The sequence below is a fragment of the Ursus maritimus genome, unplaced genomic scaffold (genome assembly GCF_017311325.1).
Source record: "Ursus maritimus isolate PB19 unplaced genomic scaffold, ASM1731132v1 scaffold_2, whole genome shotgun sequence".
Lineage (NCBI taxonomy): Eukaryota > Metazoa > Chordata > Mammalia > Carnivora > Ursidae > Ursus > Ursus maritimus.
In genome coordinates this window covers 79776208-79798506 of record NW_024424452.1, presented here as the reverse complement: position 1 = coordinate 79798506, position 22299 = coordinate 79776208, and the positions used below count along the sequence as shown (strand labels likewise).

The window sequence follows — 22299 nt, the reverse complement described above, 5'->3', positions numbered from 1 at the left end:
CATGCTCAGCAGGGAGTATGCCTGAGATTCTCTCCCTCAAGCCACGCGTTGGGCAAGGCACCGGGGGTGGAGCCTGCTTAAGATTCTCTCTTAGGGCACCTGAGTGGCTCAGTTGGTTAAGTGACCAACTCTTGATTTTGGCTCAGGTCATGATCTCAGGGTTTGTGAGGTCGAGCCCCACATCAGCCTCCATGCTCAGCAGGGAGTATGCCTGAGATTCTCTCCCTCTGCCCCTACCCCTACTCGTGCTTGCTCTCTCTCTCTCTTCCTCTCTCTCTAAAATAAATAAATTAAATAAATCTTAAAAAAAAAAAAAAAAGATTCTCTCTTTCTCTATGCCCCCATTCCCCTCTCTCTCTCTATGAAAAAATACTTGAAGAAAATATCTCAGTGTTTTGATGATCAAATGGCACAGGGTGCCAGAGATGGCTTAGAAACCCTCTCACCACATACATTTTTCATTTCCCATGTAAGAAAACATTGCTGCAGCAGGCTGGAGATAGAGTAGGACTGGAACGGGAACTGGGTCTGCTTGTCCCGGAGACAGTGGAGTTTTCACTAAAGCATGCTACTTCTTCTAAATATACCACAGTGGCAATATCAGGGGTTAGGCACTCATATAAACATAAAATACAAAAATTATATTCATAAGGCTTTATACCTCTTGTTCCCAAGCAACTTACACCTCTTCTTCGTTTTTTTTTTAATTCCAGTTCATTAACATACAGTGTTAAATTAGTTTCAAGTGTGCAATACAGTGACTCAACAACACTTTATTTCTTCTTTCATTTGAGCCTCAGCACAAAGAAAGCGGACACTTGGAAGGGTTAAGTGATTCGCACAGTGTCACTTAGCCAGTTGGTTAAGAGAGCCAACCTTGGAGGCCAACTCCTCCAACCCTGGTCTTGTATGATTCCTGGACTTAGCCCTGCCTTCCATCAAACAAGCTGATCACCAAGGAATGAAGTAGATCTCTCCACTGCTTCTGGTTGCTGAGTGATCAACCTGAAAAGGGCTGGTCCAATTGGCAATATACTCCAAGCTACTCACATGTTCTAATCTACCAATATTAACACTATAATTAAGTTTACTTTTAGGAAACTCCTGAACAGGAAACCAACTAGAAACCAGATGTTCCAGCTGATTTTTTTTTTTTTTTTTGGTGCTCTGAAATGGCTTGTTACTACACATTCAACCATGTTAATGCGCAATTACATGAATGGGTGGTTCACATAGACACATTCCTAAACAAGCTATTTTTTAATCCAAAGTTTCTTCATCACATAATATCGATAATTTCTTACATTTACAATGAGGAGCAACAGCTTAGCAGTCAAGCAGGAGGGCTCTAGTGGTCACGTCCCAGCTCAAATCATGCCTCTTTTACTAGCTGTGCAAACTTGTCACAGTCTCCTCATTCACATAATAAAGATAAAATTGTAGCATATACATCGTAAAGCTGTTAAGAGAATTACATGTGGTAATACATACAAAGAACATAAAATTGTACCAAGCACATACTAAGGACTCAATATATGCTAGGTATGATTATTACTTATATAAAGGAGTCTCACATTATCCTCAAGTTATAAACAAGGAAACAGAGACACAGAAAAGTTAGCAATTTTCCTAAAGCTACAATGTCTTAAACGGCCTTATGGGAATTTATTTGCTAAAACCTTATTAAAGGTTAACTGGTGTCAGGCTGAGAGCAAACACAAGAGTGGGGGAGAGAAGAGAAGGAATCACAGGCTAGCTGCGTGGGAGGGGCTCTCTGAAGGGCCATGGGAGACAGAACTGAGTTGAATGTTGCCAACTTCACACTTTTGCTATATTTAGTGAGTGACTAGTCTGTGCCACCCCACACAGACTACCTCAAGTGGTTTGGCTTTCCCTCAAAGTGTGACAACAGCAGAAGAATCAGATCAAATAGAAGACATATTTTAGGTCACATAATAAGACAGCCTCTAAGCAGAAGCCCTGCTGTGTCTAGGTCTATCCCATGTGACATAATAAATCTGTTTAAATTCAAGAGGTATCAGTTATGTGGACACAACCTCCCTTTATTATGAGGTCTATAAGTTAGGAATATTCATTGCTGACAGTAAGTAAAAAAAAAAAAAATCAACTAAATTAGCAACTAAATTATCTATGGTGGTGGTGGTGTCATTTTAATTTCCAATCTATCTTGGATTAGTCAATAACTTGTTCAATGAGACAAATCTGTCACTGGTTTAAAACAATATCAAAATACTGCAGAGGTATCTAAAACCTTATTCTCAATTTCTGTTCTTATCTCTTCACAGAGCAGTCAGAGTGTATGGACTGGCATATACTTCTCACCTTATGCATAGTATTGCATAAATATAAGGACATTTCTTGTCAACTTCATGAGAAATTCAGAAGTGGTCCCAGGGTTAACCTGAAGGCTCCATGTCATTAAAAACAGACCCAGATTTTTTTTTTATTATCCCATTTTGCCATCCATAAGAAACTGGTTTCTATCCTTAAGCTTGTAATCTCATGGCCACAAACTTCCAGAGCCCCAGATATCACCCCCTCACTCGACATTCTCCAAAACAGGAAGGGAAGAATGAGGGCAAATGGATTTTCTCCTCATGTGGCTCTGTCTTCAGTCAGAGAGAAGTATCTTGTCCAGAAACTCCCCTAAGGTTCCCCTAGCTCATCCAAAACAGTCCCTATACCGAATATGCAAAGGAGAACGGGATGGCTATATGGCTGAATGCGGCCAAAGGAGAACAAACGCCTTGGGGTCCAACAGCCACCTGTACAAAGTCAGAGGCTTCAACAAGAAAACACAAGGAAAGGATGGACGTTAGGCAAGAAAGGAAAAGTCTGCCACAGAAGTCTTAGCTCTTCCCAAACCACATGAGGCTTAAAAAAGTCTACCCTCAGGGAAAATGTGGCATTTTACAAGGAGAATAAAGGATACACAAATTTTTTAATATTATACACACTTTTTCTTTAAGATTTTACTTCTTTGAGAGAGAGAGAGAGAAAGCACAAGCAGGGGGAGGGGCAGAGGGAGAGGCAGGCTCCCCACTAAGCAGAGAGCTTGATATGGAGCTGGATCCCAGGACCTGAGATCATAACCTGAGCTGAAGGCAGACGCTCAACCGACTGAGCCCCCCAGGTACCCCAATATTACAGACTTCTAATCCACTAGAAACTTCCGGAATTCAGAAAGGACCAGAAGACAGATCTCCCATTCATGACCTGAGCAAGGTTTTTAACCTCCCAAGCCTCCTTTCCCTTGTTTATAAAATGGGTTTATAATAGGACTTTCTTCAGGGGTATGTTCTGAGGATTTTAAAAATTAACAGAAAGCACTTAGAATGGGTCTTGGCATATGGCAAGCCCTAAATAAATCTTACCTTATTATTATTGCTAAGTGGCTATGGGGACTAAGTTTGAGTTTCTACATAATGCAGGGTTTGAAAATCATGAGAGCTTGAGAATTCGGAGATACCTAGGGCAGCTACTGGGACTTGTTTCACAAAAATGCACAACAAGGAAAGAATAGGCAAGTGCAGAGAGATGCCATGGGCCAAACAGGTGACGTCTGAGAGAAGGACGTCAAGGCACTCACTCTGAACCAACGGATATTCAGTGGACCCAGATCTGTCTCACAGTTCAGCAAAACCCAAGAAGCTAGTAGTATCAAGTCATGGGTCCTTACATAGTCTTGCTCCCTTAAGTCACTTTAAGGCCAGTTTGACGAAGCTAAGAGCTTCAAGAGTAAGAGCTGTAGAGCAGCAGAGCTGTGCCCTTAGAGGTGGTGCTGAAGTTGCGATGCTGTGCTGTCTGCATGCCAAGGAGTGACTCCAGGAAGCGAGAGACTCGGGAATGACCCGGAGGACCTTTCAAAAGCTGTTGACAGGAGCAGCTGGGAGTTACCATGGCCAGCACAGAGTCACTGCACGCAACAGTACAGGGGCTAGGGGCCGCTGGCACTCCCTGCCACTGAGGGTCATGAGACATAAAAGCAGTTGCTGTCAATAGCGATTTCGAAAAGATGGTGCTGGAAACTGCCAATGGGACTGATGTTCATGATTCAAAGCAGCAGACCCTAGGTGGGAACTGGAAGATCTCATCGCTCAGAAGTTCTGACTCTCCTCACCATCGGTGCAGGGATCAAAGTGCTGGTCACCGAACAGCAAACTGTAGAGGGAACAGCATGGGCTTGGAGTTAAAAGACCTGGGCTCGAGTTCTGGATTTTCCCTTCTGTGACCTTGGGTAAGTCGCTTAACCGTCCAAGCTTCAGAGAATTTAATAACCCAATATATATGTAAATGCTTTATAACATATTACGTACCAGGGAAATCAAAACACTGTTCTCATTATATTTTCACTATATTCCTCAATGAATAGTAAGATTAACAATTCTGCACAAGGGAACCTAAAGGGTAGAGAGCCCCAGAACATCTGAGTAGGGGCCCAAGCCACTTCTGGAGCCCCCCAACAAGAACCTTAGTTGCAAAACTGAGGTTTGGAGAATGAGAGACTTGCTAATGAAATGGATCAGAATCAAATTTGTGATCTTGTCTTTGGGCCTCCGCATAGATGCGGTACAAGTTTTCAGCTGTTTTAATGTGCTTGAAATCCCATTTTGTGTCAAATGAAAAACCACCTGAATGTTTCCTGAAGAGGGTTTTTTTAGGGAAAACTTAAGCATAACGTGTCTGTGGTTGAAATTCTGTCAGTACAGTCCCTTCCAAAGTTCCTTGAGAAAACCAGAAGGCAGCAATATTTCAGCAGTTGGGAGAGAAGGACATATTACAAGACGTGATCACAGCTGCTGTGTTGTCAGGACATCCTTCGGGTGCGTGCAGACTGGTGCTTTCCACCCTGCACCACCCATCTCGAGGATTCCCTGCGCACATCAGGGCGATGGCACCACCTCCTTGTCTCCCTTGCCTTGGGCACCGTCTTCTGTTTTGGCAACTCTTGTGCTTCTGACAGACACCATCTGCCTATCCACTTTGAGTTTCCACTGCACTGACATCTGGGATTCAAAACTATTCAATCTACTGTCAACGGAGTCTTCTTTAAAAAAAAAAAAAAAATTAAGGGGAAAAAAAAAAGTCAAGAAGTAAAGGAATCCAAACACTATCTAAAATGAAACAGAGAAACAGCATTCTTTTGGTCTTGTTTTTTAAATAGAGCTTTCCATCCCCCGTGTGTTTATTCTATAATTAGAAAGTATGTTGTAGAAAGGGTGTTATGATCACCCTCTAAAAATCTTGTTTTTGTAACACTGAATTTACCATATGATATTAATTTAGAGTTCGCAATGCAGTGCTATGGAGTTTCAGTCAAGAGGAATAGCTAAAAAATAATGTCTATTAATGTTTTCAGGCATGAAAGTGATGAAATTGTCTAATTTGAGTCCACATTGACTCTTGCCTAAACTATGGCAAGAGACTGAATTGATTATCCTGCTTCCCAATTTTTCCCTCCTCTGATTCAATCTCCAGAAATCACTGTGCTGAATCCCAAGTCTGATCATGCCCTCGCTCTGGTCAGAACCATTCAGGAGACCCTTATCAGCTACAGAACTAAAGATTGCCCCAAATTTGGTAATCCACAATCCCTCTAGAGTCATTCTCTACAGAAGTGGTACTGCTCCCCAAGGGCAGTGTTTGAAAATGTTGGGGGGATTCTTTCCAGTGATCAAACTGACATGACTGGCTTTGAGGAGGCTAGTTCTAGGGATACACACTCCCTGACGTGACAAAGAACCGTGCACCCCAAAATACTAATGGCATACCCATTGAAAAACTCAGAGCCTACCTTTTTAAGTTTTCCTATTTATTTTCTATTCCTTCTTCTGTCATATCCAACTCTCCCACCCCCTTGACTAGTTCCACTTCGACCTCAATGGCTGTGCTCAGACAAGTCTCTCTAGTCTGAAATGTCCTTCCCAGTTCACAGATCTTTACCACCCTCAATCCTTCAAAACCCAGAATAAACTATTCCTACGGTCCAATCAGCATTAACTTCTCCCACTTCTGTGGTCCCTAATCACTTTGCTTATACCTCTGCTTTAACACTTGTTGTATTCTGCCTTTAATTAGTGCTATTTTTATTACTCTTATCTCTACTACCAAATCACACATTCCTTGAGGACAGGAATTGCTTTATTTATCTTTATATACCTCTAACACTGAGCACTCACTTAGTGCCCAGTGCTTTGTAGATTTGTTGAATTCAATTGACTTAAACTCATTATTTCTAAATACTTTTTCTATCAAATATATGTGGGAACATTCTAAATTTTAGATTTAATATGTAAAGCTTAATTTACATATTAGATTTAATATGTAAAGTCTTAGATTCAATATGTAAAGTCTTATTTTATTAGTTCTTCATGGGCAAAAATCTGTTTGAGTAAATTGCAAAAATGGTTGGTTTCCTGCCCCTGTAACTTAGACAGGGTTAAATCCTTTCAAAAGAAACAGCCAAAAGGAGTTAGTCTTCCAAAAGTCACAAGGAAAAGGAAAATGTAATTTTTTGGTGTTACCCAGTGAGATCTTTGTGTACACATAGCTCCCCAAATGACTAAACTTTACAAATTTCACTTGACTTTAATTCAACTTTCTAAAAAAAAATTTAAGTCACCTTTGGACTGGGATAAAACGTGGAAAATTCCAACTCAAAGTAAGATTTTTTTCCCACAAGGAAGCTGTGAGCAAATGAAAACAAGGTTTGGCGGGAGCATTTTACCACCTCTACCATAGGACGGGTCACTGCCAACGCCATACTTGTTGATGAGACATTTGGCAAAAAGCCTGCTACAGAAATATAGTCTGTGACTTTATTTTGCTGGAGATTTCATCCATGAAGATTTTCTTTTCCAGTTACAAAGTTCTCCCAAGAGGGACATAGCTGCTTTTTGGAAACCTGTGAAGTGTTGGCAAGTCTTGCCCTGTTTACCATGGAAACTTGTACTTGGATAGAATTACAGTGTATGACCTGGTACAAGCATAGATGGATGTTTGATGCCTGCTGTTTTCTCTTCATGTTGATTTGGAAATTATAAATCATGGGACCAGATCCAATAACTTTGATCCTTCCAGTTCATTTGTTCATCATGGCATATGGTCATACCTGCTCAGACTTGAAAATACATTGGCAGATGATAGAACATATGTTACAATTAAAATTTATGGGTTTGGTTCTGATTAATCTGCATAAGATTGCCTGAAAAGGGAGTAGACTATTGGTAAGCATGGGTGATTTAATGTCTGCTTATCTTGCTTTTTCTTCAGGAGTTCGAAAATATCATATGGCTTCGAAACTGCATTGATGGGTTATTTTTTTTTTAATAAGAAAGAAAAAAAGTAACTAGACCCGCCTGCAAGCAGATATTATCTGCTTTCCTCTAAATAACGGTTTAAAGCATCTGGCCCAGGATTGTGTAAGAGATTTGTTTTTATGCCTTTGGGAAACATTTAACAGTCTAGCACAGGACCTCTTCGCTTCTTGCCTGGATTATGACAATAGTTTCTAACTTGATCCCAGACCACAGTTCTCGCACCCCACCCTCAATCCATTTGCCACAGTCTTACTGGCACTATCATTCAAAAAAACAGATCTGATCACCCCAATCCAATCGTTAAAACCCTTCAAACAATTTAGGAGAGCTTTTAGGAGAAAGTGCCAAATTAGCATGGCATGCAACATTCTGTCCTAACCTTTTTGGGTTACGACTCTCCTCTGGACGACGTGTCACTCAGGTATCACCCAGTTGTGCCTCTCTGCTTTTGAACCAGTGGCTCCCATGCACAGAATGTCATCTCTGTACTCCCTGCCTCTCCATGGCTTGCTTCTATTCACCTCTCACACCATGGACCATTTTCTCTAGAAACCAACCGGAAGTTTCTCATCTAGAAAAGGTGACCTCCACAAGTGTTCCAGTGGCACTTGCGCATACCTCTAGGATGACAGCTGTCACAGTACCACATGGAAGTAGAACATGGAGGCTCCAAGAGACCACATTTTATCCAGAGCCTAACAAATATCCTGGCATGCAGAAGGTATTCAATAAAAACTGATCATATTATGAATGAACAAAAGGATGAATGAAGGAATAAAAGTTTGCTTTTACAGTTGTTTCTCTGGTTATACTTTTAGACACTGAGAATTCTTGACTTTTCCATTTTGAAAGGATCGTGAGATCAGGGATTATTTTTTCCCTTTCTACCATTTTGAGAAAACAAAGTAGATTTAAGAACCAAGCTGAACTAAAAGAAAATGTACACAAGCTAAGAATTGAAGACTGCTCTTTTCATGGCTAGCACAGCCCCGGCTCATGGTCACAAGAAGAATCTGAAGTGTGTAGCAGCTCTAAAGCAGCAAAGGCTAATAATCTGACCACTATGTTTGCTCCTTGTCCATCTACCAGTCCCCACAAGCTGGGAGAATGTCCTCCCCTCACTTTCCAAGGAACACAATTAAGTATGCTCTGACAGGAGATGAAATGAAGATCTCATTCAGCAGTCCAGTAAGATTGATGACAAGATCCAAACTGATATAACCTACCCTACTGGTTTAATAGATGTTACCGGCATTGACAACACCGAAGAGAATTTCTGTCTCATCTATGACACCAAAGGTCCTTTGCTGTTCATTATATTATACCCTAGGAAGCCAAGTACAAGTTGTGCAAAGTGAGAAAGATCTTCTAGGGCACAAAAGGAATCCTTCATCTGGTGACCCATGATGCTCACACCAGCCATCGCCCTGATCCCTCATCAAGGTAAAGGAAACCACTCAGGTTGATTTGGAGACTGCCAGGATTACTTATTTCATCAAGTTTGACACTGGTGACCTATATATAGTGACCAGAAGTGCCAACATGGAAAGAACTGCTGCGATAATCAACAAAGAGAGATATCCTCGTTCTTTAAAAAAAAAAAAAAAAAAAATATATATATATATATATATATATATATATACACATACACACACACACACACACACACACATATATATATAATTTATTTATTTGTTTATCTATTTTAGAGAGCGAGAGTGTGTGTGAGCAGAGGGAGGGGAGAGGGAGAGAATCTCAAGCGGACTACCCGCACAACACAGAGCCTGATGCGGGCTCAATCTCAGGAACCTGAGACCGTGACCTGAGCCGAAATCAAGAGTTGGTTGCTTAACCGACTGAGCCACCCAGGCACCCCCATGCTTGTTCTTTTGATGTGGTTCATGTGAAAGATGCCCTAGGTGACAGCTTTGCCTCTCAGCTCTCCAACACTTTTATTATTGGCAAAGGAAACGAACCAAGGCGCTCTTCCCTGAGGAAAAGGGATCCACCTCACATTGATGAAGGAGAGACAAGAGACTGGCAGCCAAACAGAATAGTAGGTGAAATCTCTAGTTCATGTGAACTGAAAGGTCTTTGTATTTAATTAAAGATAATATGGCATAAATAGACCCATAAATACAGAGAACAAACTGATGGTTGCCAAAGAGGAGGTGTTGGGGGGTGCAAAATGGGTGAAAGAGAGTGAAAGATACAGGCTTCTGGTTATGGAATAAGTCACGGGGATGAAAGGCACAGCAGAGGGAATATAGTCAATGGTATTGTAATAGTGTTGTATGTGTGAGAGCTGGTGGCTATACTTGCGGGGAGCACAGCATAACATACAGCCTCGCTGAATCACTATGTTACACACCCGAAACAAATGTAACATTGTGTGTCAACTATATTTCAATTTTTTAAAAAAGACAGTTTGGCATGATTAAAAAGAAACAAAGAATTGAAGAATGTCACAAACCATTTAAGAACTAAGTATTAATGATTTAAGCAGTCATCATTCAAATGACTTTGTGACCCTTTGCACTTTGTACTTTATACTGACCAGCACAGCACATCTAAAATAAAAATGCCAACCCTAGTTTGTGACCAATAAGCTGCCACATAGATACTGGTAATTTTTAGGATAAAATCATTTGAAGTTCACTTGAATACAAAAGGAATTAACATAAAATTGTTTAGCAATTTTGGGGAAAAAGTATGTTATTAATTTGAACCAGTAATAGGGTTTATAAATCCTTCTCATATTTAAAACAATCTGCTTGCAGGATTTGTGACTTTTCCACTTGTTTTCTTTTATTCCTACACATGTGCTGACAGTTCAAAGAATCCAATCTTTAATTCTAGTGTCATTAAACCCAGCTCCAGTCCAGAACTTACACTTTGTAACATCTTCCACCCAGGCTCCAAGAGATAAAAGCAGTATTTAAAATCAGTCCTCTATGTAGAAAAAAAAAAATCTAGAGCATGATACAAAGTACAACAGACCTTCTAGTCCCCAGACCACATCTCTCCCCACCCCCTGCCCTTATTGGTCAATGTCTGACACTGCTTTAACAAACAAAAACACATATCCCCTCTAAGATTAAGGTTCTTTCCTGCTATTTTCATTCTCCTAGGGAGTTTTATCATAAGTGGGTGATGAATTTCATCCAATTTTCTAAATTTGTTGAATTAAATAAACAACTGCTTTTATCTTTTACTTCTTCTTTTGTTTTTGGTGCTATTCCATGCATCATAGTTTTAGTGCTTTGCTTTTAATAACATTTTCAATTTTTGTATTGCCAGTGTATAAAAATACAATAGACTTTTAAAACGTTGTATTTTTAAATACAGATTTGCAGATATTGTAAATATGGTGCAGAAAGGTCCTTTGTGGTTTTTATCTAATTTCTCTGAAGGCTTATGTTGTATATGCCCGTCATACAGGATCAAATCTAGGAAATTGACATTGGAACAATATATATTCTTTTTTTTTTTTTAAAGATTTTATTTATTTATTTGACAGAGATAGAGACAGCCAGCGAGAGAGGGAACACAAGCAGGGGGAGTGGGAGAGGAAGAAGCAGGCTCATAGTGGAGAGCCTGACGTGGGGCTCGATCCCGTAACGCCGGGATCACGCCCTGAGCCGAAGGCAGACGCTCAACCGCTGTGCCACCCAGGTGCCCCGGAACAATATATATTCTTGATTCTATGTCATTTTGTCACTTGTCAGCTTCATGTAACCACCAACCCAGTTAAGATATAGCATTATTCCATCACCACAATTCTCTCCCCTGTGCCCATTCTCCCCATCATCTTTAACCCCTGACAACAACTAATCTGTTTTCCATCTGTATAATTTTGTCATTTGTAAAATGTTATGTAAATGAAATCAAGCAACATGGTGTCTTTTGAGATTGAGTTTTTCTCATTTAGAATAACGTTCTTGTGATCCACTCAAGTTGTTGCTGTGTCAGTGGTTCATCTGAGTAGTATTCCATGGTTTGGCTATTATACTTTTTGTTTAATCACACACTTACTGAGGGACATTTTGGTTGTTTCAAGTTTTTGATCAATACAAATAAAGGTGCCAAACATTAAAAAAAAAAAAAAAAGAAACACAAATTAAGAGAATAAGACTCAAGGTGCTGACTTAAATTCACACTGCCTAGTATGTTTCCCTTTTGCCCTCTTTGCCAGGAAGCTCAGAGCCCAATTTATTATCCTGTTGTAATTAAACAGTTCTACTCTTTGTTTCAATTAGATGTGTCATTCCTTCTACTATATTTTATGGACTACATGTTTGTGTCCCCCCCCCAAATTCATATGTTGAAGCTTTCACCCCCCCCCCAGTGTGGTTATATATATGATGGGAGCCTCTGAGGAAGTAAAGTCAAGTTAAGTCATTAGGGTGGGGCCCTGATCTAAGGGGGATTAGTGTCCTTACAAGAAGAGTCACCAGAGTGCTCGCATGCTCTCTTTTTCTTTCCCCCTTCCCTCCTGCCCTCCCTCCCTGCACACTTACTAAGGAAAGGCAATTTGAGGACACAGCAAGAAGGCAGCCAAAAAGAGAGTTCTCACCAGAAACCAAACAAGCTAGAAACTTGATCTCAGACCTCTAGCCTCCAGAACTCTGCGAAAATAAATTTCTGTTGTTTAAGCCACTCAATCTACAATATTTTATATTATGGCAGCCCCAGCACTTGCATATATGATTCTCTATCTGACTTTTTACTGCTTACCCAGCAATTAGTCCCTAAGCTCTGGTTGCTGTAACTTCTGCTGTGCGACATCTCCCATCATCCACTCACCAGTCCCAACAAATTTGAAAAAATATTTCATAAACAATGAAATTAAGACAGGTAATAACTCACCATAATAATTTGAGGGCCACACTCAACCTATACTTGCAACCTTATATTCAACCTTGTCTATTGCTTTTTAAAGAGTATCCTCTATAATTTCATAAAAAGTGGAGCACCTGGGTAGCTCAGTCAGTTAAGCGCCCAACTCTTGGTTTCCACTCAGGTCATGATCTCACAATCGTGAGACTGAGCCCTGAGTCAGGCTCCATGCTCAGTGCAGAGTCTGCTTCAGATTCTCTCTCCCTCTCCCTCTTGCACTCTAATAAATAAATAAAACTCTAAAACAAAAACAGGGGCGCCTGGGTGGCACAGCGGTTGAGCGTCTGCCTTCGGCTCAGGGCGTGATCCCGGCGTTCTGGGATCGAGCCCCACATCAGGCTCCTCCGCTATGAGCCTGCTTCTTCCTCTCCCACTCCCCCTGCTTGTGTTCCCTCTCTCGCTGGCTGTCTCTGTCTCTGTCGAATGAATAAATAAAATCTTAAAAAAAAAAAAAATAAAACAAAAACAAAAAAAAAAAAGAAAGAAAGCAATGACAACTTTTTTTCCTTCTTATACTTAATGTCCAGTTTTATAGGTGATGTTTCTACAAAACTGTCAAAATTGACAAGTGTGCTGCTATGGCCTGATTTCATGGGACAGTGTGTCCTTATCAAACGCTTAAAAAAAAAAAAAAGCCCACTTCTACCCCACTTCCTTTGTTTTCATATTTTTCTCTTTTTTCTAATCTGTAATATCATCCACAATCCAGCCCCACTCCTCCATTCTTAGACCTGTTTCTCCTACCACACTGTCAGCAAATGAGTTCAGTATTGCCCATTTCTTTGCTGTCATTCATCTTAGTTTATGCAAACTCTTTTCTTCTCATAAGACACACTCCAGATAGCTATCTTATGAGACTTTCCAAACTGTAAGATCATCCAGGAGAAGTATAGATGTTTAGAGCTACAAAAAAGCTAGTATTGCTCAAAGAATAGTTTTTATATCAAGGGAAAAAATCACTGACTAAGATAACAAGAGTTTCTGGGTTCCTGGGTGGCTCATTCAGTTAAGCATCTGACTCTTGATTTCGGCTCAGGTCATAATATCAGGGTCGTGGGACTGAGACCACTGTCAGGCTCCACACTCAGCAGGGAGTCTGCTTGAGATTTTCTCTGTCTGTCTGCCCCTTCCCCTGCTCTGATTTTTGCTCTCTAAAATAAATAAATAAATCTTAAAAAAAAAAAAAAAAAAAAGAATTTCTACTACAGCTCACATGCTTAAAAAACTGTTCTTAAAAATTCTCCGTGAGCCAAAATATTCTGAATTTGTATTGAAAGAAAAATCATATAGCTGAGAATACTTGAGATAAATCCATTTTGACTTTCTTTTAGTCTTTTTTTTTTTTTAAGATTTTATTTATTTGTCAAAGAGAGGGGGAGAGAGAGAGAGAGAAAGAGCACAAGCAGGGGTTGCTGCAGGCAGAGGGAGAAGCAGGCTCCCCACTGAGCAGGGAGCCTGATGCAGGACTCGATCCCAGGACCCTGAGATCATGACCTGAGCTGAAGGCAGACACTTAACCAACTGAGCCACCCAAGCGTCCCCATTTTGACTTTTTTTTTTTTTTTTTTTTTTTTAGGTACAGAGGTAAAGAAATGACAGATTTATTTTTTCAAAACTGTATTTGGTTATTTTGACAGAAACAACTAAAAAGTGGTTGAATCGTGTAGATTCCTGTATGGACAGACTTCAATGAGAGACAACATTAGTAAAACAGGAAAAATAATAAACTGAAGTTAAATGTGATTTCAAATTACTTTATAAGCAACTAAGAAAAATTCTTAAAGACTTCCTGGATGAGCATGTCAAAATTACCCTCCTGGGCATTTAGAAATTAAATAAAGTTAAATAATGACTCAAGAGGCAACAGTGTCCAAATACAGAACAACCATTTCCACTTGCTGTCAAGCATGAGGACAAGTGTGCTTCTATACATGTTCTGAAAAAGACCCTTGGTCAGGAAAGCGAGCACCAGTTCTCACTTCTTTGAGAATTAAAGTACTTAGTGTTTTCTAGAAATGTCCAAAAAGAGCTTAACAGACCTGACATTCAAGGTGTTCCATGGCATCCCCAATATAGGACTTTTCCAGTTTTCTATTCTATAGTCCTATCATAGACTCTATTATCAAGTCAAAGCAAGCTCCTCCTTGACCACACTATCTAATGTTTTCCACCCCACTCATGTTTTATATTACCCTGCTTTGTTTTCCTCATAATACCTATCACTATCTGAAATTATCTAACTGATTGTTTTACAGTCTATCCCCTTGCCTCGTAGAATGAAAGCTTCATGAGAGCAAAGATTTTTCCTTGTTTAGTTCTATATCCCCAGGGTCTAGGACAGTATTTGTCACAACGGAAGTACTCTATAAATATTAAAGGAATGAGGGGCGCCTGGGTGACTCAGTCAGGTAAGCATCTGCCTTCGGCTCAGGATATGATCTCAGGATCCTGGGACTGAGCCCTGCGTTGGGCTCTCTACTCAACAAGGAGTCTGCTTCTCCCTCTCCCTCTGCCCTTCGCCCCTGCTCATGCTCTCTCTCTCTCTAATAAATAAAATCTTTTAAAAAATGTATTAGAGGAATGAATTAATTAATTAGTGAAATATTTCCCATGAACAACCAAGCTTCATTGTATATCTGTGCCTCGGCATATAGTTTCCTCCATCTAGAAGGCCTGTGCTCTCCTTCTATACATCTTCATAGTCCAACTGAAATTTTATAGCATCTAGGCCCATGTTAGAGTTGCCAGTGTGCACACTTCAGCCCCTCCACAGAGTGGAAGAGAGTTATGGGATCAGCCTTTGATATTTTCTTGTCACATACACAGATAACACAAGCATGCCTGTGCGAGCGCACACGCGCGCACACACACACACACACACACACAGAACACTGTATCATTCAGCATTTGTTAATGAATGGGACTGAGGTACCATTCAAGTTCTACATGTGATTTCACCTTAGCTAGAAATTTAACCAGAAAAGTAGACCTATCATTTGGTTAGTGCTGTGGAATGGCAAGAGAAATATATCAATTACAGGTGCTTCATCCACATAAAAACAGCCAGAACAGCGAAACTCTGATGCAAACTGCCATCATTAGTTAATAAACTTGGATTTAATTTTGTCATATTAAGCTCGGTTGTCCCTTGTCTGGCTCCTGGGACACAGCCAGGACTCCATATGGCATTCTGATAGGAGTTGGGAAAAAGAGAAGGAAAAAAGATAAAACAGAACCTCCTCAAACCTACATAAATCTGAAAGGGCCTCCTGTCCCTGGGTTTATGTCAGACTGACCTCTCTGCTGCCCTAGTGGGGGAATCTGGCTTGAGCAGGTTAGCTGAGATTTATAAAGGCAGGAGGAGAAGTGCTTTTGTTCATCCCTTGAACTGACGGGTGTTAGTACCAAGCCAGTCACATACTCATGTTTTCAACCACCAAATTCCCCTTTCTTGTCCCTTTCCCTGCAGGCACTCAGTCTCTATCAGCCTATTCAGTAATAAGCTCTTTCCACTAGACTCTAAACAAGAATTCTCATGACAGTGAGTCCTCTGACCATAAAAATTATGTGTTTAATCTCATGCTTTTTTTCTCTGTATTACCTCTATGCTCATTCTTGGTCTTGTAACACAGAAGTATGTCCTTTTTATTTCAACTTGCTCTTTAATATCCCCTGCTGGATCTAGAAGTGAATGAAATCTGTGGATGATAGTTTAGCTGGTGCATTTATTTTGGTTTTCTGATCAGGGTCAATGGTGGGCTACAAATTGATCAGTGATTTCCAAGGTGGATTTTTTCATACCTAGGTTGTGAATAAAATTCTTAGAATTAAATTAATTTGGACTTACCTTTAAATTTCAGAAATAAATACTGAGCAATAGCATTCCTTGATGCAAAACATAGCAAAAGTTGCTGTGTCTCCAAACAGACTGGGAACTATTGTTTTCACAGAAACAGACCTAGTCCATTTCATGAATACTGTCCAGTTACCTAGCACAAAGTTTGGATGGGGTTTTTTGTTTGTTTGTTTGTTTGGGGGTTTTTTGTGTGTTTTTTTTAAGATTTTATTTATATATTTATTTGAGAGAGAGAGCACACGAGTGGGGAGGGGCAAAGGGAGAGGGAGATAGAATCTGAAGCAGGCTCCGCACTGAGTGCAGAGCCCTATGTGGGGCTCAATCCCATGACCTGGAAATCATGATCTGAGCTAAACCCAAGAGTTGGGTGTTTAAGCAACTGAGCCACCCAGGTGCCCCAAAGTTCAGATGTTTCACGATGGTAATAAATTAATTCACATTTGGGTGCCTGGGTGGCTCAGTTAAGCATCTGCCTTCGGCTCAGGTCATGATCCCAGGGTCCTGGGATAAAGTCCCGTGATGGGCTCTGTGCTCAGCAGGGAGTCTGCCTCTCCCCCTCGGATTCTGTTAGCTCACTCTCCCTCCCTCTCTCTCTCTCACAAAAATAAATAAATAAAAATTTTAAAAAAATAAATATTTGCTGCTTGCAAACTCTCTGAATTTTAAAATATTCATCCTTCTTTAAGCCTTTAAAATTAGAAACCTGACACGTGGGAAGATTACACAGACAACTGTTAGGAAGTGCACCAACCATTGCTTCCAGGTCAGCTTGCCAACCTTACAAAACAGTGCAAGAGTCACCCCATAGGTAGAGATGCATATTCACGGACACCAATCCAGCCCACTGATACTGGTGAACGAGTCAGATGTGAGTACGGCTTGCTCACAAGACTATCTTTAAATATGATTTAAAACACCCTATACAAATTGGAGCATAGGGGCGCCTGGGTGGCATAGCGGTTAAGCGTCTGCCTTCGGCTCAGGGCGTGATCCCGGCGTTACGGGATCGAGCCCCACATCAGGCTCTTCCGCTATGAGCCTGCTTCTCCCTCTCCCGCTCCCCCTGCTTGTGTTCCCTCTCTCACTGGCTGTCTCTCTCTGTCAAATAAATAAATAAAATCTTTAAAAAAAAACAAAACAAAACAAATTGGAGCATAAGTCAAAAACAAGAGGAAGCGGTAAGGAAAGGTTAACCATGCAGTCTCAATCCCAACTGCAGGTGCACAGAGCTGGAAAGACCTATTATGTGCCAGGAATTGCTTAAAGTCCTTTAACACATTAGTTATAGAAACCTCACGGCAGGGACGCCTGGGTGGCTCAATCAATTGAGCATCTGCCTTCAGCTCAGGTCATGATCCTGGGGTCCTGCGTTCGAGCCCCACATCAGGCTCCCTGCTTCTCACTCTCCCCACTGCTCATGCTGTCTCCCACTATCTCTCTCTCTCAAATAAAAAAAATCTTTAAGAAAAGAAAAAAGAAACCTCATGGCAGGTAGTGGGTGGTAGGCTACTATTACTGTTTTTAATTTAACATCATGCACATGAAGAAATAGACATACAGGGAAGGCTACTTGCCCCAAATCATACATAAAGTGGCTAAGCAGTGGAGCTAAGACTCAAAATTTCAGAATCCACACTATTAACCACCATACCACCTGCGTAAGGGGTACGAACCACGTCTATAAACTCTAGTGAAAGATATCTTGAAGTTACAGAATATTCGAGAAGCACTGCACAAGGAGGAGGAAAATGATGCCAATCCAGGGCACTGTGTTGCTGCAAACAACTTCAAAGAGGCGACAGACTACTCTGATCAGCATAGGCAGGTGTTGCAATGGGTACAATATCTGCATCATCGCTAAAGGAAGATATTCAACAACTGCCAAAACAGGAAGCCATCCAGAAAAAAAATTGTGCATTTGTTGTGAACAAATCAAATTCCTAAGAAACACAGCAAATATTATAGTGTGCATTTTCCTCAGTTATATTCAAGGGGGAGTTGGCTATACCCTTCTTGGCATGTCAGCTGCCAACAGAGATGCAAGAAAGGAAATGAACAAATGTCAATTATGTCAACGAGGCACCACTGAACTAACATCACAACCATCATGAAGAACACTTGGGGTGTTTTAAAGAAACATCATCACTCCTTCAAAGTTACTCATTTCTTAAGATTAATGGACTGTAGGAACGCCTGGGTGGTCCAGTCGGTTGAGTGTCCCACTCTGGATTTTGGGTCAGGTCATGATCTCAGGGGTCATGGGATCGAGCCCCGAGTCAGGCTCCCCTCTCTGCCAGGAGTCTGCTGGAGATTCTCTCTCTCCCTCTGCCTCTGCCCCCCCCTGCTTGCTCTATGAATGAATGAATGGATAAATGGATGAATGAATGAATGAATGAATGAATCCATCTTTTAAAAAAAAGATTAATGCACTATATCCATGACCAGCACAAAAACTCCTTCCGACAATGTGAGGAACTGTAATCAGTGAGAAGAGAGTACAGCTCCATTACTCTCTTAATTGTTTTCTTTGTTGTTGTTTCTTTTTTACTAGCATCATCATTTCCTATTTGTTCATTCTTCTTTCCTCTCATGGCATTAACATATGTGGTAATGATTCACAGTTTTTTGTAAGACAAGCACTCCACTTGAATCAGGTATGCCCAGATGAGGTACCTAGACATGCCTGCATCATCACTAAACTGTTTTAGGGGATCATGACTAGTTTTAGGGGATCATGACTTAAAAACCAACGCTTTGAGCCTAACAGAAACTCCAACTTATGGCTATTATTAAATAATTAAGCTCAACTATTTCAGGAACAGGAAATGTCATAGCCACCATTACAGTTCACAATGAAAATAACAATACCCAAGTGTCCATGTTAGCATCCAAGATTATAAATGAAAAGGACTGCCTGCCTTATGAGATACAGGTTTGATATTACAGTCAATGAGATGATCACATAAAATGTAGCATTTCTAATCTCTTCAATTCTTAGTAAATCAATTGGACAATCACAGAGCCTTAACTAAAAATCCTGTTTTGTAGGGACACCTGTGTGGATCAGTTGGTTAAGCGTCTGCCTTCAGCTCAGGTTGTGATTCCGGGGTCCTGGGACTGAGTTCCACATTGGGCTCTCTGCTCAGTCAGGAGCCTGCTTCTCCCTCTGCCTGCCACTCCCCCTGCTTGTGCCCACTCTCTCTCCGACAAATAAATAAAATCTTTAAAAATAAATAAATAAATAAATATCCTATTTTGTATATAAGATCTACAAATATTTCACTAATACTGATTTATTTTTGTAAAGGAAAATACAAAATTAAAAATTAAATTAAACCTGCAAATGGAAAGTAAAAGTGATGAACATATATAATCATCTAGAAGTAATATTAAGACACTTGAAGAGAAGCAGAACATGTAACCATATCTTCAAATAACACCTTTGTTTTTTTTTGTTTTTTTTGTTTTTTTTTTTTTTAAAGATTTTATTTATTTATTTGACAGAGACAGAGACAGCCAGCGAGAGAGGGAACACAAGCAGGGGGAGTGGGAGAGGAAGAAGCAGGCTCCCAGCAGAGGAGCCCGATGTGGGGCTCGATCCCATAACACTGGGATCACGCCCTGAGCTGAAGGCAGACGCTCAACCGCTGTGCCACCCAGGCGCCCCCAAATAACACCTTTGTTAATGGCATATGCGTTGCTAGTGAAAATTACATTTAAGCCTTTTTATTCTAACAAATCTACATACTTGAAGCTTCAGCACAACAGTGTTCTAGCATTTACTACCTTACTCATGGCAGTGATTATACAAACTAATAAAAATATAAAACAATAAATATTTTATTATTAGAATCCACTAAGACAATACACCATCATTCTGACATTTATTTCTTTATAAAAGTAATTAAAAAGTAATAATAATGCTGAATTATGTGATATTACAATCAGAAAATCTGGGATATTGCATTCAGATTAAACTGCCTGAGCTAAAAATGTTATAAAACCTGAGGAAATAATTCATTCAACTAATATTATTAAGTACCTAAAAACAGTATAACATACCAACTTTTGGTAAGTATTAACATATTAATTAATTTACTTTTTATTCATATAGTCTACTGTAAGTTCAATAAATACTGTTCTTAGATACATTTAATGAACTCAGTGATAAAACTCTTGAGAAAATCTCACATAGTTTTCTCAAACTGTTGTCCCTGAGACCAATTTTTATTTGAGGAAAATACACATTAAAAAATTGGGGACCACATCAGCAACTTACTTACTCCCAAATATTTCAAAGGAAAAAACTGCTGTACTGTACTCGAACCCTTTCTGTGTAAGACTTCTTTTTCAAAATAGATTTTTTTAATACCGAAAAAAGGCTAGAAATTGCATCCGTTGAGACTTTTGAAGGATTCCACAGCAAAATTAAGCCTTAAGTCTCTAAGTCTTTTTGCTTTGCCTTCCCCTTGATAAATCCTTCTCCACTTTAGAGGCTTTGCACTTGCATTCCTTCTGCTGGAAATGCCTTACACTGACTATGCTCATAGCTTTGTTCCTCAGTGCATTCACGTCTCTGCCCAAATAGCATCTTCTCTGGCAGTACACTCCTCCATCACTCTGCATCCCTCTCCCCGCTGTAACAGACTATTATGTTTTGGGTCCTTGTGATTGAAATAAGAGAAAGAAATTCATATGTAATAGACTCAATAGTAAGATGGCTCCATGACTTAGATCCTGAAATAAATCATAGCATTACTCATTCTTACACATCAATAAAGATTCTCTTTCGAGACATACAACTTTTGTTAGAAATTTCTTGGAGGGGCGCCTGGGTGGTGCAGTCGTTAAGCGTCTGCCTTCGGCTCAGGGCGTGATCCCAGCATTCTAGGATCGAGCCCCACATCAGGCTCCTCCACTGGGAGCCTGCTTCTTCCTCTCACCCTCCCCCTGCTGTGTTCCCTCTCTCACTGGCTGTCTCTCTGTCAAACAAACAAACAAACAAATAAATAAATAAATAAATAGGGGCACCTGGGTGGCACAGTCCTTAAGCGTCTGCCTTTGGCTCAGGGCGTGATCCCGGCATTATGGGATTCAGCCCCACATCAGGCTCCTCCGCTGGGAGCCTGCTTCTTCCTCTCCCACTCCCCCTGCTTGTGTTCCCTCTCTCACTGGCTGTCTCTATCTCTTCAAATAAATAAAAATAAAATCAATCAATCAATCAATAAAAGAAATTTCTTGGAGGTCTGATGATATTTGCTGACTGAATCTGAAAGTCAAGTAAAATGGGATGTTCCCTCTCAGGCACTATATATGTGGCTTTTAAAGTTAGACAGACCTGGCTTCAAATCTCAGGTCTTCAACTAACTAGCTTTGTGAGCATACCCCTAAAACTACTCTCATTAAAAGCACCAACCCCTCCCCAAAAATCCAACAGATATATTCCAGTTCTTACGTTATTGGACCACTGAATCATTTGGTGCAGATGACAACTCCTGTTTTTCAAGAAATTTTGTTTTCTTTCTAAATTTTTGGCTGCTCCTTATCAGTCACCTTTACAGACTCCTCCCTTTCTTCGTCATCCAAAGACATTGATGTCTCTCAGCGTTCTGAACTAGGCACTCTTCTCCTCACTCTTCACTCTTTCTTGGTGCTCTCATCCTCTCCCAGACTAGGGCACTATGGCAGACAGTTGTCTCTCAAGGTCCAGATCCAGGTACACAACTATCTACTCAATATCACCATATAAATTTCCCAGACACACTTCAAATGGACCATGTCCAAGCAGGAACTGGCACTTGCTTCACACTTAGCCTATATTCTCCAGTTCCTTATGCTAATGAAGACACCATGATCCAGCCAGTCACACATTTCATAAAACAACAACCTTTACTCTACTCTCACCCTCCCCTTCCCTTTTCTGATCAATCACCAAATCTTGCCACAACTACTTCCTATGTTTCTCAAATCTGCCCATGTCCCTTCATCTCCACTGTCATCACCCTATTTCAGGGGCTAAAAAATCATCCCTGACCTGGATCACCTCTAGAGAACAGAGACTTAAACCTGTAGCACTGCTATGAGAAATAGTTAATGAACAACTTCGGGTATTTGGAGTAAATGAGTATTTTACTCTAGTGATTTTTTTTTTCTTTTTTTTTAAGGGTAGGGGGAGAGCAGAAGGAGATGGAGAGAGAGAATCTT

At 40.4% G+C, this 22299-nt stretch overlaps 1 pseudogene; it reads left to right on the top strand.

Annotated features, from left to right (window-relative positions):
• The first annotated feature begins 8314 nt into the window (after positions 1-8314).
• On the top strand, positions 8315-17956 carry LOC103669315 (annotated as a pseudogene).
• Positions 17957-22299: the final 4343 nt, after the last annotated feature.